The 13200-nt window shown below is 41.2% G+C and overlaps 1 long non-coding RNA gene across 1 annotated transcript in view; it reads right to left on the bottom strand.

Annotated features, from left to right (window-relative positions):
• LOC134167708 (uncharacterized) overlaps nucleotides 1–13200 on the bottom strand; it is a 234945-nt gene that overhangs the window by 31298 nt on the left and 190447 nt on the right. Inside the window, exon 4 of the long non-coding RNA XR_009966263.1 lies at nucleotides 11203–11283. This is a non-coding gene — a long non-coding RNA (uncharacterized LOC134167708). The remainder of the gene's footprint in view (nucleotides 1–11202; nucleotides 11284–13200) is intronic.

Below are 13200 nucleotides of genomic sequence, written 5' to 3'. Positions count from 1 at the left end.
ATTCCTTTCTACTATAGCCACAGAAAGACATATTATTTTGTAAGACCATTTTGGGGTACACTGGGGAGTAGATTAAATAATTTGTACTGTTATTCTTCAGTCAAGCAAAAGGATACCTATATATATATATATACGTATCAGATACTATATCCAGCTGAGGGACTTTCCTGCAGCATCCCAATCAAACAAAGCTTAATTAGCTTTGAAATACTTAAATGTCCTTGGCAAATATGGGTACCAACATGTTTTGCTGGAATGAGAGACTTTTTATTAATAGATTCCTGGTCCATGTTCTGCACTGAAGATGAGAGAACAAAGTGCTTACAGTGAAACAGTGGGGAGGCTTATTAAATCAATACACATCTGTTAGATAATGGGCTCTAAGTCAAGAATGTTATTCCGGAAACCTCTCAGCAAAGTGTTGCTTGTTTGGCACTGTTTTCCTACAGCTATTCCCCAGGTGAAGGATCCCCTCCAGAGCTGACCATCTATTTCGTAGTGCTCAGTTCCTAACAAGTGTAGCCACACATCTCTGCCAATTGGAAAGGACTCTCCTAAAATCTCAGACAATATTCTCAAGTATGCCAGCAAGCCACAGCAAGATGTGAAGTTTGTATCTTTTCATCCCATAACAGAAGGTTAAAGCCTTAAGAACACTAAATAAGCTAATGGGAGCCAGAATCACCCTATACTTACTGCAATTTGTAATGACATCTTGAAATACCTGCAAAATTATACACATATAGATCAATACATAACTACACGATACATTCGTGTATTAAATACCTTCTATTCTACAAGACATCTATAAGCCCTTTCTTGTGTAAGGCAGCATGAGCTCAGGGCTCAGCCGGCAGACATGGGGCTACGCCATGTTCAGCCTCCCCTCGCCAAGTCACTCTCAGTCAGTCACTTCCCAGCCCGGGTGCCCTCAGATCTGTTGTCTGCCTCACTTGTTTTTGCTACAGATCGTGTGAGGCACAAGTTACCCCTTGCAGTGTCTATGAGCTGTTCAGCAATTTCATTCACAGTCCCTGGGCACTACTGTAATAAACATGAATAAAATAATATTTACACAGTTGGATGTGGGTGCGTATTTTACCTTTATCACCTGAAAGTAAATACAGAGCTCGATTCTCAACCAGCGTGTCTGTATTCACTTCAAATGTAACAGCAAAGAAACTTAAAGATTAAAATTTAATAGATGTAATTCCAATGAATAGGAGCCTGTGCAAATAAAGTGAGATGCTCTTGGTAAAAACGGTAGGGAATGCAGAGAGATCACCCCATGTTTACGAAACATCACTCGCCCATGTTATTTCCATGATAAGCATAAATCTGGCTACTTCTGTAATACCTGAATTCATGTTTCACAGACCTGCCAGCGTTTCTTCTGCCGTGGAAAACTTACATGAGAGATGTACGTGTAAGGCAGGCAGTCATCTACTGACTCACCATGGTAATTCCTGATACCTGACAGGGGTTTCAGGGATGGCACTGAGCATGTGCAGGAATAAAGGATGGCTGATGTTTGCACACTAAACAGTGTGAATCACAACATGATATCAATATTAATCTACCCCTTATAAAATCTTAAGACCTTTTCATTTAATGAGTAAGATGTGGCACAACAATATAATCTGTATTTCTCCAAATTAGCCACGAACCATATGGTTTCTCTCCAATTACTTCATTTTTTTTCCCTATACCTCTAAATGTTACTGACCTAAAAAAGATTTCATCAAAGGCTGTTGGAATCCTAACCCCTCTAGCAACTATTAAATTGGTCCACTCTGTGTCCTGTGCTGACAAATCATTATACTCCAGAGCCTTACAACCCATGGTACTATCTCAATTAGAGATAAAGATGAAGCAACAGTGTTCCAAATTCATCCATCCACCTAAATATGACTTTATTCTTAACTAAAATAGAAAATCTATATACAGTGATCTCTAGTCAGTCATCGCTAAGGTCACTGAAAACTGAATACTTTCTGCAGTAAGCTGAGCAAGTGGTTTCAAATTAACAGTCTGAAGTTACGAAATGTCCTGCCTATGTTCACTGCCACTGAAAGCAACATATTCTTCCTTTTTTCTTATGTTTTCCTCCAGTTTGCATTCAAGAAACTGGATTTGTGCACAGCTTGTAGTTTAGAGTTTGCCTTGACAAGTACGCTGCATAATCAGTGAAGATGCTCATAGGGGAAACACACACCGAGATTCAGGGTACCCAGGAAATAACAGGGACCTCACTGAAAATGCACCTGCTGCATGTTAGCAATTTGTTCAGTTTTATTAACTGACTGACCAAGAGACCAGCTCAACTCTTCCATGTCCAGTGCTAAAGCTGTTCCCAGACATGTCATAACGACCACAGAGTTTATTACCTTTGGCAGTATCTACTACCAGTATCACACGCCAGCAGTTGAAGAGATTTCTAACAAGCTTGGCAGTGAAATGAGATTTTTCTTCTTCTAATAGGCAAATATTATACATATGACTATGTATACACATAGGACCTAGACATGTCTAAAACTGAACAAGAATGATCCTAACAACAGTAACTATTCTCCTTTTGGTGTCTCTTTAAACTCTAGATCTCAGTATGCTGGCAGCTGGTTCTCCCATCAGCAGAAGCTATCCTAAAGGAATGGAGCACTGTTCATGCCACTTCCGAAATGCCACTTTTCAATGTTTATAAATCCAGTCTACTAGACACAGCAGCCTCTAAATGTCAGGAATTACTTTAGCCTCAATTAATAAACGTTAGCGAGCCCATTCCTCCTCAGCACCGCATCTGAGCTGCTCTTCCATTGGAACAATTAAAAAACAAGGGGAAAAAAGCAGCAGCTGTTTCCTGCTGTGGGACCTGTGCTATTTGCCCAGGTAACCTCTGTGGAGTTACCATCATCACTTCCAGCCTGCTCCAGATTTTCTGTAGGTTGTGTCACTGGCACAATAACTCCTTTTGTCCTTCTGGAACAGTCTAGATGACATTAAACACAGCCATATTTCACTACTGAATCATTTGGCACCTACTGGAACCTATCAGGCAGTCTTTTTGTACTCCTAAAAAGGAGCATGAGAACTTAGGAGCACAAGAACTTCTCTAGGCAAAAACCAGATTCTAATTTGTCTGTGTATTTGGGATACTGTAAGCCAAGCAATGGGAAAATTATCGTGTAGTGACAGCTTTTCCACACTGCTTCAGCATCATCACCCCCCCCACTTGACTAGTCTGAAAATGGTGACTTTAAACACACAGAGGCTCCCTGGATGGGTTCCACAGTGAACTGGATCCCTCAACTTTGCACTTGTTGAGGTGCTCAGTACATTTTGCCAGACTCAGAATTTGTTTTAGTGAATCATGAGATAATGCTGAAGATGTCTTAAGGATTTTACATCTTCCTGAGATCAAATTCATCTGTTTCTTCTTATCTTACAGAAGCCTCAATGAAAGCAATGTCTATTACAAATTAAATGTGAAACTGTATCATCCCAGAGTGAGGATTTACTGCTAACGTTTTCCCTGTACTTTTAGCCTGGCAGACAATTTTTTGTTTCCAAGAACACAGTGCCTACCAGCACACACTCACTTCAGTAGCAAATGAAGTGCTGCTCTAATCACTGACAAGTTGCCGATCGAGTCAGGTTAGTTAACTGTAGGGTTGGTTATTTGCACTGATTGTGTCCTTTTGAAATACAACAGAGGTTGATGGAAAACATTACCTTTAGATCAGATTCCAATATCAGAATGTAACTAGTTGCCTATATAACCCATCCAGTGGGCCGTTTCATGCATTTCAAGTAACAATTATTTTTAGGCACCACACATGGACCACCGTTGGCTTGTCACACCTAAAAGGAGCCAGTAAAACATATTTGCCATGGTTGGCAGGGAAGTTTTCAGCTTCAGCAAAGGAGTCCTCTAGCTGCCAGGCAAACGGGAATTAATTCATTTCACTGTTAGACAAGTACAAGCCACATACGTGCATTATGCTGACAAGTCCAACTTGGGACAGTGGAACTTCAATGGTTTACCTCCATCTTTACAGTTATCTTAAGATGAGGTTGCTATGATCTTTTCTTGCTCTCTCAAAGGGAAAACTATAGTTTTAATACCGGATTTTTTCTTTTATTCTGAGTCAATGCAGTACCCTGGGTATCAGGGGTCAAACTTCACACCAAGTTTTAAGTTATCTTCCTAACAGACATACAGGGAAACACAATGTGGAATGTCCCTGTACTATGTGACAGTCTCAGAACTGAGAGGCTCTTCTTTGGATCTGTTTTTTCAACTGTAAGCCTATTAAGCTATTTTTGACCCCCCTGAGGTCCAGAACAAGTTCTCCTAGTAGTAACACAGCATTTTGCTGTTATCAATATGGCAGCAGTGAATATTTACATTGTAGGTGTGGAGTTTTATCACAGACACACTTCTGGCATAACAACTCTCATCAACCTCAAAGGCCTTTGGAACGGCCCTGATTCTGGCTACAAAGTTCTTGGGAATCACATCAGTGTCTGTAAGGGGACAGCACGACTGTGAAATGAATATTTTTCTACCATATCAATCTTTTTTAAATGTAGTATCTTAATATGAGCCAGGACTTGAGTCACCTTTTGCGCTGCTTTCTCTTGGATTATAATTTTACCTATTAATCATGTTAATCCAACAGAATCAGCCTTAATCAAATGCAAGTCAATTACCCACTTCATCAAATTATATTGTTAATGAAAGACATTTTTTAAGATCGAATACCAATAAGGGACGTGTTTAGGGAAGTGCGGCCAGCTTTACACCATGGGAGCGCCTCGCTCTCCTCTGTGAAGGTAGTTTTCATGTCCACTTCCAGCTCAAGTGGCTCAAAGACAGCTGCTGCCTACACACAGAGGCACTCTCCCACCCCAAACAACATCTGCATGCCTGCTGCCTGACCACAGAGAGGGACTAGGCTGGGCAGACTTTAAAGTACAGCTCATGACTTGCCACACGAGGACTAAAATGAAGAGAAAGCTACAGTGGCAAATGGTTGCAAACAATAAAATGTTCCAGCCCCAAAGCTGCCTGGATATTCAGATTCCTGACCCATGATAGCTTATTCAGGAAAGCTTCCATGACTGTAACAGCAAATTTCCTATTCGCTCCACTCCCCTGCAGCTAAAACTCAAAAGAACAATCTCTGTATGTCAGGAGGACATTTCCATCCCCATTTGACCACCTTCCATTAAATCCTAAACCAAAACCAAAGCAACACTGGGAATATGAGACTTGGTCTAGTATTGTAGAATGCTGAACAAGATGAAGTACAAACTACATTTTGTCTGCAGATACACTGCAAACACAAAGAAGAATATTTCAAAGAAACTAATCTTTATGAGTTAAATGTCATCTATTGTATTATTACTGGTAAATACCTTAATAAAGAAGTCATCCTTTGCAATCTGAATTGAATTCACAATGAACACATTCACTGGGTATGGCCTTCCTGCACCAGCTTTTCTATTCATTTTTTTAATCATGTCAATTTAATTACTATGATTAGAATTAAAATAATGTAAGTTTTAAAACTGGTTTCATGTTCTAAAATCTTCCACATTAAAAAAAATCTAATTCAATCTAAATAAATATAAGGCAACATAAGACACTTGGGGCTTTTGAGAGAAATTATGTCAGTCAGCCAGAGCTCAGGTTTACTCACTGAGCAGATTGATGGCATGTAACATAGTAAACAATCCATTTCCTAGCTCCTAACAGCTACATAATGTCCTTGTTCTTTATGGTAACTGGATTGCCAATACAATATTGACAAAGCATCAGCAGGCTGCAGCCATGCTGACCTCAGAGCACCATTTTTCTTTCTGGACATGTACCACTGCGCTGCACTGCTCTGCCTAACAGCATCCCTGGACCTGCACTGCCAGAAGGACAAAGCTCACACAGTACCTTAGCAAACCAGACCTGCATTGCCCGGGTAAGTCCTAGAGAAGTCACATCAACAAATCAGACTGATTTATCTCACAGTTCATGGGCAAGGTATTTTCCTCATCTCTGTCTACACTTTTCTGGACTGGGACCAGAGCCGCACAAGGCATTCCCAGGCACCACATGCCATCTGTGGGACACTGTGAGAGGAACCGTAGCACTTGCCAAGGTTTGCAAAGCTTCCCGTCAAAAATACTTGCTTGCTCAAAGGTCCAAGCAATGGAAAAATGGTTATGGCCCAGGACTGAGCCAAATACTGGTTAACACAAAGCAGGACAAAGTAACGCTGTTGTAAACAACTGCAGGTACCCTCTGGATTCTGTAAGACCTAAATATCCCAAATGTCTTTTGTGGAGGTTACAGGAACCAAACCAACACCAAATTCCAATTCTCTTAATTAGTTTTTAATTGCTGATCACTATTTCCCCTTAACAAGTATATCCTTCTTTCTGAAAGCATTTTCCTCAGTCAGTTACAATAAACAAAGAATGCTGGCATCTGTGCTCTCGCAATTTATTTAGCAGGTTTGGGACTCGGTGCTGCAATACTTCCAGCCACGCTTCCTAACCCTTCTGCTCACCCATTAACCTGGTTTTTCACAGGATCCAGTTCTACCTTTGTTCTAGTCTATAAAGCTCTGGGACTTCTTCCACCCTTCCCCATTTCCACTACCCTTTATTCTGGGGATGCACATCCAATTGATGACACAGGCAACTAATACACATGAGAAGTCTACTTAAATCTTTCCTGCTAGTGTCACAGTACTCAAAGTCTCCCCAAATGATTCCCACTCTCACTGATGTGACCTTGGTAATTTTCCCCTCCACACTTTCCAACAGAAAGACATCTCTAAATCTGAATGAACAATCTCATCCTCCTCCTGAGCTGACTACCCTGGACTTCCACTAATACCCTAGTTTGGCTTTACAAGTAACTGCCATGCAACAAAACCTCACCTCTGCTTGCTCCCTTGAGTTAGTCATTCCTGCCGTTACAAATGACATCTGGATGGATTTCTCTGGCACAAAAGGGTATTTCCATTCCTCTTTAACCCTGGTTGAAGATAATTAAACTGCAGGATTCTCTTGAGCCCATGGCAATTTAGCAGAAGAGTTCTGCATTTCCACTCAGCCCTATTGGAGAAGCCAAGTGCCTGACTAATTTTGTGCATGTGGGTGCATGAGTGCCTGAGCAGTTCCATTTACATCAGTCAGACTACTTACATGCTTAGGATTAATTACACATTTAAGGCAGATTTGCCAGTGATTACCATTAATTGCAAATGCAGTGATTTAGGTCTTTCCATGAGAGATAACACAAGTGCATATGCCACCTTCTTTGTGACTTTTGTTCCTTTTTATTTAAGCCAAATAACCTCCTTAAATTCATAGTTTCCAAAAGAAGAAAAGCTGTGACGCCTAAAGACACAGCTGTACTGCTGCAAGTCAAATCTTATCATTTCCAGAGATTTATTTATGCACTGTTCATTCATTGTCATGAAACAAGCAGACTTCATGAATTTCTGAACTGCATTCAAGCTATACAGCAGTGCTTAGAAGCCTTCTACCTGGAGCAGCTGAACAAGTGACATGAGCTGCTTTCACAACTGTATCATCATTTCAGTCCACACAAAGCAGGCCTGGTGCACAGCAGCTGGTTTAGGGAATTAATAACTTGGCTGCGGAGTCCTATTACCATAGAGACAAGTGGGATATCTGCTGTGATGTAGCTGTGCTTATTCCCACATCATCCTCCCCAAAGATTAAAGACTGGGGAAGAACAGCAACTGCAGAGAGAAGGCACCATTGCACTCCAGACAGGAGGGGATACCCCTATCTGTCTGTGCCAGCATGTAACAGGCACTGGTGTCAGCTCCAGACCAGCAGTGTTTGCAGGAATAAAGGTCATTACAGTTGGCACTTTTGCTGCTGCTTCTTTTTCTGATCCTCATGTATTACCATGACAAAGCAACATTAATCTTACACATCTTGGAAAGATTAGCAACTCCAAACATAATGGAAAATGACAAATTAAAACAATACCATGTTTTTATAATAACCTGGGCAATAGTGTCCATTGTTAAGCCCACCCCCTGATCATGAGCCCATCTATATGCTGCATCTCTGCCTTGATGGCCTGAGGTGTCATGGGCCCACCGGGCTAAAACTAACTCACCCTTATGTTGCCAATTTCAGCCTGCAGTACAGTCAACACCAAGGGATCTGCCAATAGGGCTGGCCCAGCCCAATAAGAACTGTTACGTACCATAGAGGGGGATAGAGCTCCTGTGGTGCACGTAAACAATTTGCTGGGGAAGACAGTCTGGGTTATTCCTGCTTCAGGTAAAGGCAAACCCACTCGTGGGACTGCTTTTGCTCAGGGACCCAGATATACTTGGTGGGTCATGCGGGAAGATGAGGGAGTCCAACATGTACCTCAAGGGGATTTAATTTTGGGGGAAAACAGCCAATGAACTCAATTATATGCTGTTGCCTGCTACGTAGCACTTTTATAGCACATCAGCTAGATGCTCACCTCTGCCATTCTAGATTTTGAAAAGATATATGCTGTCATGATCATCAGTGGAGAATAAAGTCATGGGAAAAGCTGACAGCGGCAGAACTGTCTTCAGGTCACCACTGACTGGCCCTGGTTTCCCTCCAACCATCATCCCAACAAAGAATGATGAAACCAGATGAGCTCAGCAGTGACCAGACAAGTTCAGTGGTGTCGTCAGCAGGCAACAATCCAATACTGTACAGAGTCCCTCCTCCCTTGAAAGACTGTTACAAGAGATAGAGCCTGACAACATGGACTGAATGAATCCAGCAACTGTATAGGGATGGTCCATGGACTAAGGAATGATATCTTTCTGTGTGGAGATACAGATATATATATGTATATATGAAACAAAAAGTGATGGTACACTGAAATATATAGGATCTGAGCATGAGGTGAATCATATGGAATAAGGGGTGGATACTGTCCTGGGTTCAGCTGTAACAGTTATTTTTCTCCTTCTCAGTAGCTGGTGCAGTGCTTTGTTTTCAGCTTTAGCCTGAGAACAGTGCTGATAACACACTGATGTATTTAGTTGTTGCTAAAAATGTTTACTCTGATCAAGGACTTTTCAGTCTCATGCTCTGCCAGTAAGGAGGGGCACAGGAAGCTGGGAGGAAGCAGAGACAGGACACCTGACCTGAGCTAGCCAAAGGGGTATTCCATACCACAGCACGTCATGCCCAGTATATATACTGGGGGGAGTTACCTAGAAGGCCCAGATTGCTGCTCTCATCTGGCTGAGTATCAGTCGGCACATGAGCAATTGTATTCTCTCCCCTTGTTATTTCCCTTATCATTATGGTTATTGGTGGTAGCAGCAGTGGTTTGTGTTATACCCTAGTTCCTGGACTGTTCTGGTCTCAGCCCATGGAACTTACATTCTTTCAATTTTCCTCTCCATCCCCCTGGGAGCTGGGGGGAAGAAGGGAGTGAGCAAGTGGCTGCTTGGTTCTGAGTTACCAGCTGGGTTTGAACCATGACAGTTTTCTGTACTAAATTCATTTTAGGGCTGTTAGCAAAACCAGGACAGACATTTCTCCGAAGGGCTATCGTTATCCAGCAAATGCATGTGGTGGAGGCTGCCTGAGAGGGAGGGACAAAGAAGAAAATGCAGGGCTAATAATGATATAAAGAGACTTAGACTTTAAGGAGTCAAGTCAATTTTCATCCTGATTGATCATAATCAAATACAATAATTGCCAGTTAAAATACCCCTCCAAGAGGGCTCAGTGCTGTAAGCCAGGATCAGACAAGCTCAGCTTCAGCCATCGTCTGACTGGTGCTTGCAGGGCTACTTGCACAAACTTAAGCATTGTATGAAATGCTCCTAAGTTATGGGCAAGTAAATAAGGAAGCAGGGCACTATGTTGTTAGAACAATGCTGCATATTACAGCCTGACACTCTCCTGACAATCCCATCATTAAGGGCACTGCATATTCCAAGATGCAACAAGGAAAAATAGCAAAGTTTAGTTTTCATGAGCGCTTAATAAAAGGTGGTGTATTTCTCGACTCCTCCTGTGAGCCTAATTTCCTGCCACGAGAAAGCCCCTTTTAATGTGACAAGATGCATTGGCTGTGCATCAGCTGCTGTTCTGGAGGGTTTTGTACTGGCATTTGTAAACCATCAAGTAGCTCAATGAAAGAAAGAGAAAGTTGTGCCTGTCTCTGTCACATTCTTTACTCCTCCTTTTTTTGCCAGTAATAAAAAATGTTTAGCTGGAAATTCAGACCATTTCCAGTCTTCACATCAGATATCCTGACACGGCCTATAGGCATGTTTTGGTGTAACCAGCAACAAAAACATACTTATTGACTGCTGCCACTAAAATTCAACCTATGGACAATCATGTGCTGCACTGAAGCCATGTAAAATGGTTCGAGTTAGTCATGGTTCCTCAGGAAACAGAAAACCCTCTTCTGATGCCTTGTCCAAGCTTAACAAGGAGAGATTGTTTAAAACAGCAACAAAACTCACACAACTAGTTCAGCACAACTAGTACCCGAGTGTTGAAGATACGTGGCTGTATTATGACATGATTACACCTGTGCAATGAACACTGTCATTACTAGTGTCTCATACTTAGTGATCATCTAAAACACCCTTATCTTCAGAGTCACCATTTCCAAAATCAGTTCCAATCACATTATTTGTCATTTAAACTCACCATATTAGCAATTAGAATGCTTCCCAACAATATTTTCTATTTTTACATTTTTACAACGAAAAAGTGTCTTTCTAATGATTTATGAACATGTAAAAACAATGACAGATACTCGTTTATAGCTACATATAAATAGTTATATCTATATCTAAGTGTCTCTGTGTATAGCTGAAAAAGAAGAAAATGAGAAATGTATAGTTTATGTATACACATAATAAAGGCAAAATAAACACAGGGCAGTCATTTCATATTATCTTTTTGATCTATAGCCTACCAGTGGAAGACATAATCTTTTATTTATATTATGTGAGGTAAAATTTTGAGACAGGATTTTCTGTGTCTACCCTCCTGCTCACTTCATAATTAAGCCTGTAGGGCTGCATGGTTTAGTTTTTAATGCTGTACTTGTCAATTGCTGTTATCACTAATTTAAAGTTCACAGCTCCAGATATCAGAAAAATATGAGGGCAAAACAATTTCTATAAAAACCTGTGTTGAGTTGAGGGGGTGGCCAAGTTTTCCTGCATGTCCTCTTGAAGCTTTCATTTCAAACAGTGCTGATTTACAAAGCTGGAAAGAGAGTACAAAGCTCTAGTGACACACACTTCCCTCCACACCTCCATATCCTTGCCCCCTCCATCTTCCTCCCTTTATATATATATAGATAGAGAGATATATATATATGACCGAGACAAAATTTTTGCCTTCATTAGTATGTTAGGCTTTTTAATTTAGCTCCAAACTTGCTATCACAATCAGTCCTACCAAGATCAACTGTGACACTCACTATGAAGAAAAAGCACCTCTTATTTTACACAAAACATTACAAGGTCAGATCAGTGTCTTTCATCTCTTCCCACCTTCACCAGACTGACAATAGGCAGCAATAATCCTGTGATATCCACAACTAATTTATCCAACGAGAAGACAGGTAGCACTCTGAACCGCACTGCTGCCTGAATAGGTGCAGTAAATAAGCAGCTTAATGGTAGCCTTTCAGGCAGGAGGGCAACATATCACAGCATGGCATTTTTATAATCTTCTTGGCATGCCTACAGCCAAGAGCACATAGCTGAGCGTATGTTCCCTCTTCTGTCGGGCTTAGGATGCATGTAATCGTTAGATTGTGACACATTGTGCCTTTAAGCAAGTTTAACTGTTTTATATCCCCTCTGATCTACAGCTTTGTACATCTGTTAAGTTGCCTCTTAAACTTCAGTCAGCACATCTGTGGATCCAATCTTTCTGAAGCTCATTGCATGGCTTAGGTTTTACACAGTGTTTCTTTGTGTCTGTCCAGTGTTTATTTGCAAGGAATACCTTTTGTATTAGTGTTCTTGCTGAGCTAGAGCAAAAGACCAGAGTTAAATCTATATGGGACATCTTCATCTGGCAAAGAATTGAACAGGGCACTAGGAAATTATTCCGCTTACTTGAACTGGTTATAAACTGGTGAAGTGACTATGACCCTTTTCTTCATGGCGTTGAGCAGAGGGAATGTCTCTTCCCCACTCAAAATACGTTTTGCTCTAGAGGCATAAAGGAGCCAGTTACTGGACTTCTCACACAAAGTCCCCTAGGAATGCTGATGAAATAGCCCCATTAGAGATAGGTGCACTAATGTGCAGGGACACTGACTACCTTCTTCACCTCCCACTGATGCTAGCCAGATTTCAGGTGCCTACTTACATGTTGACTAGGCTCTCTGCGTTTTGTCCTCCAGCACGAAGCAGCCCTGTAGGAGCCAGAATTCCCCCAAACTGCAGCACAGAGCCTCATTCCAGTAGTGCTGGACAGAGAATTGAGCCAGCAAAGCAGAAACCCCTTTGAATCCTAGAAATAGTTGAGAAGTCCTCCACAAAGGAGTATATCTCATCCCTACCAACAGCCTGAAGATCTCTGCAGAAAGGCTGATCCTAAATTAATATCACGGTTTTGTTGTGTTACACTATGCATTGAAAGCCATCACAGAAATTGCTGGCATATGGGAAGAACATCTGAATGCTCCCTCATATATCAAGACTATATGTCATCTGCATTATTCAAAGCTCCCTGTAAGAATAAACTCCAAGTCAGAAGGGCCTCAGCTTCTACTGTGCAGCCAAAATGCAAAGATGCTACAATAAATTGAGGCTAAAACAGTTACATTTGTCAGCTCGCTTTTTACGTTCTCTTTTACTTGGGGAGCTTTTCCAAGTGCTGGGGGAACTACTGGAAATAAATAATGTAGGAGGTTACAAATCCTTAGATTTACTCCTACCTTGTATTGAAAGCTATGAAGTATTATTCTGTGAGTGTAAAGTTATAAATTACCCCCTGTAAACTGCTAAGCCAATGTTTAGCAAACTATCGCGGAGTATGTGCAAAAGTATTTCTTGTTCTTCCCCAATGGTCAGCCCAGCTCAGTGTACAGCTCTTTGTTACTATTCTGCCAAGGTACCAGTAGAGATCACAGAACTATTCACTAAAATAAATAAATAAATTTAA

Source organism: Pezoporus occidentalis, unplaced genomic scaffold (assembly GCF_034315485.1).
Source record: "Pezoporus occidentalis ecotype Australia unplaced genomic scaffold, CSIRO_AGI_Poc_V1 ctg11, whole genome shotgun sequence".
Classification (NCBI taxonomy): domain Eukaryota; kingdom Metazoa; phylum Chordata; class Aves; order Psittaciformes; family Psittacidae; genus Pezoporus; species Pezoporus occidentalis.
Note: the sequence above shows the minus strand (reverse complement) of the source record. Positions and strands in the feature narration are given on the sequence as shown.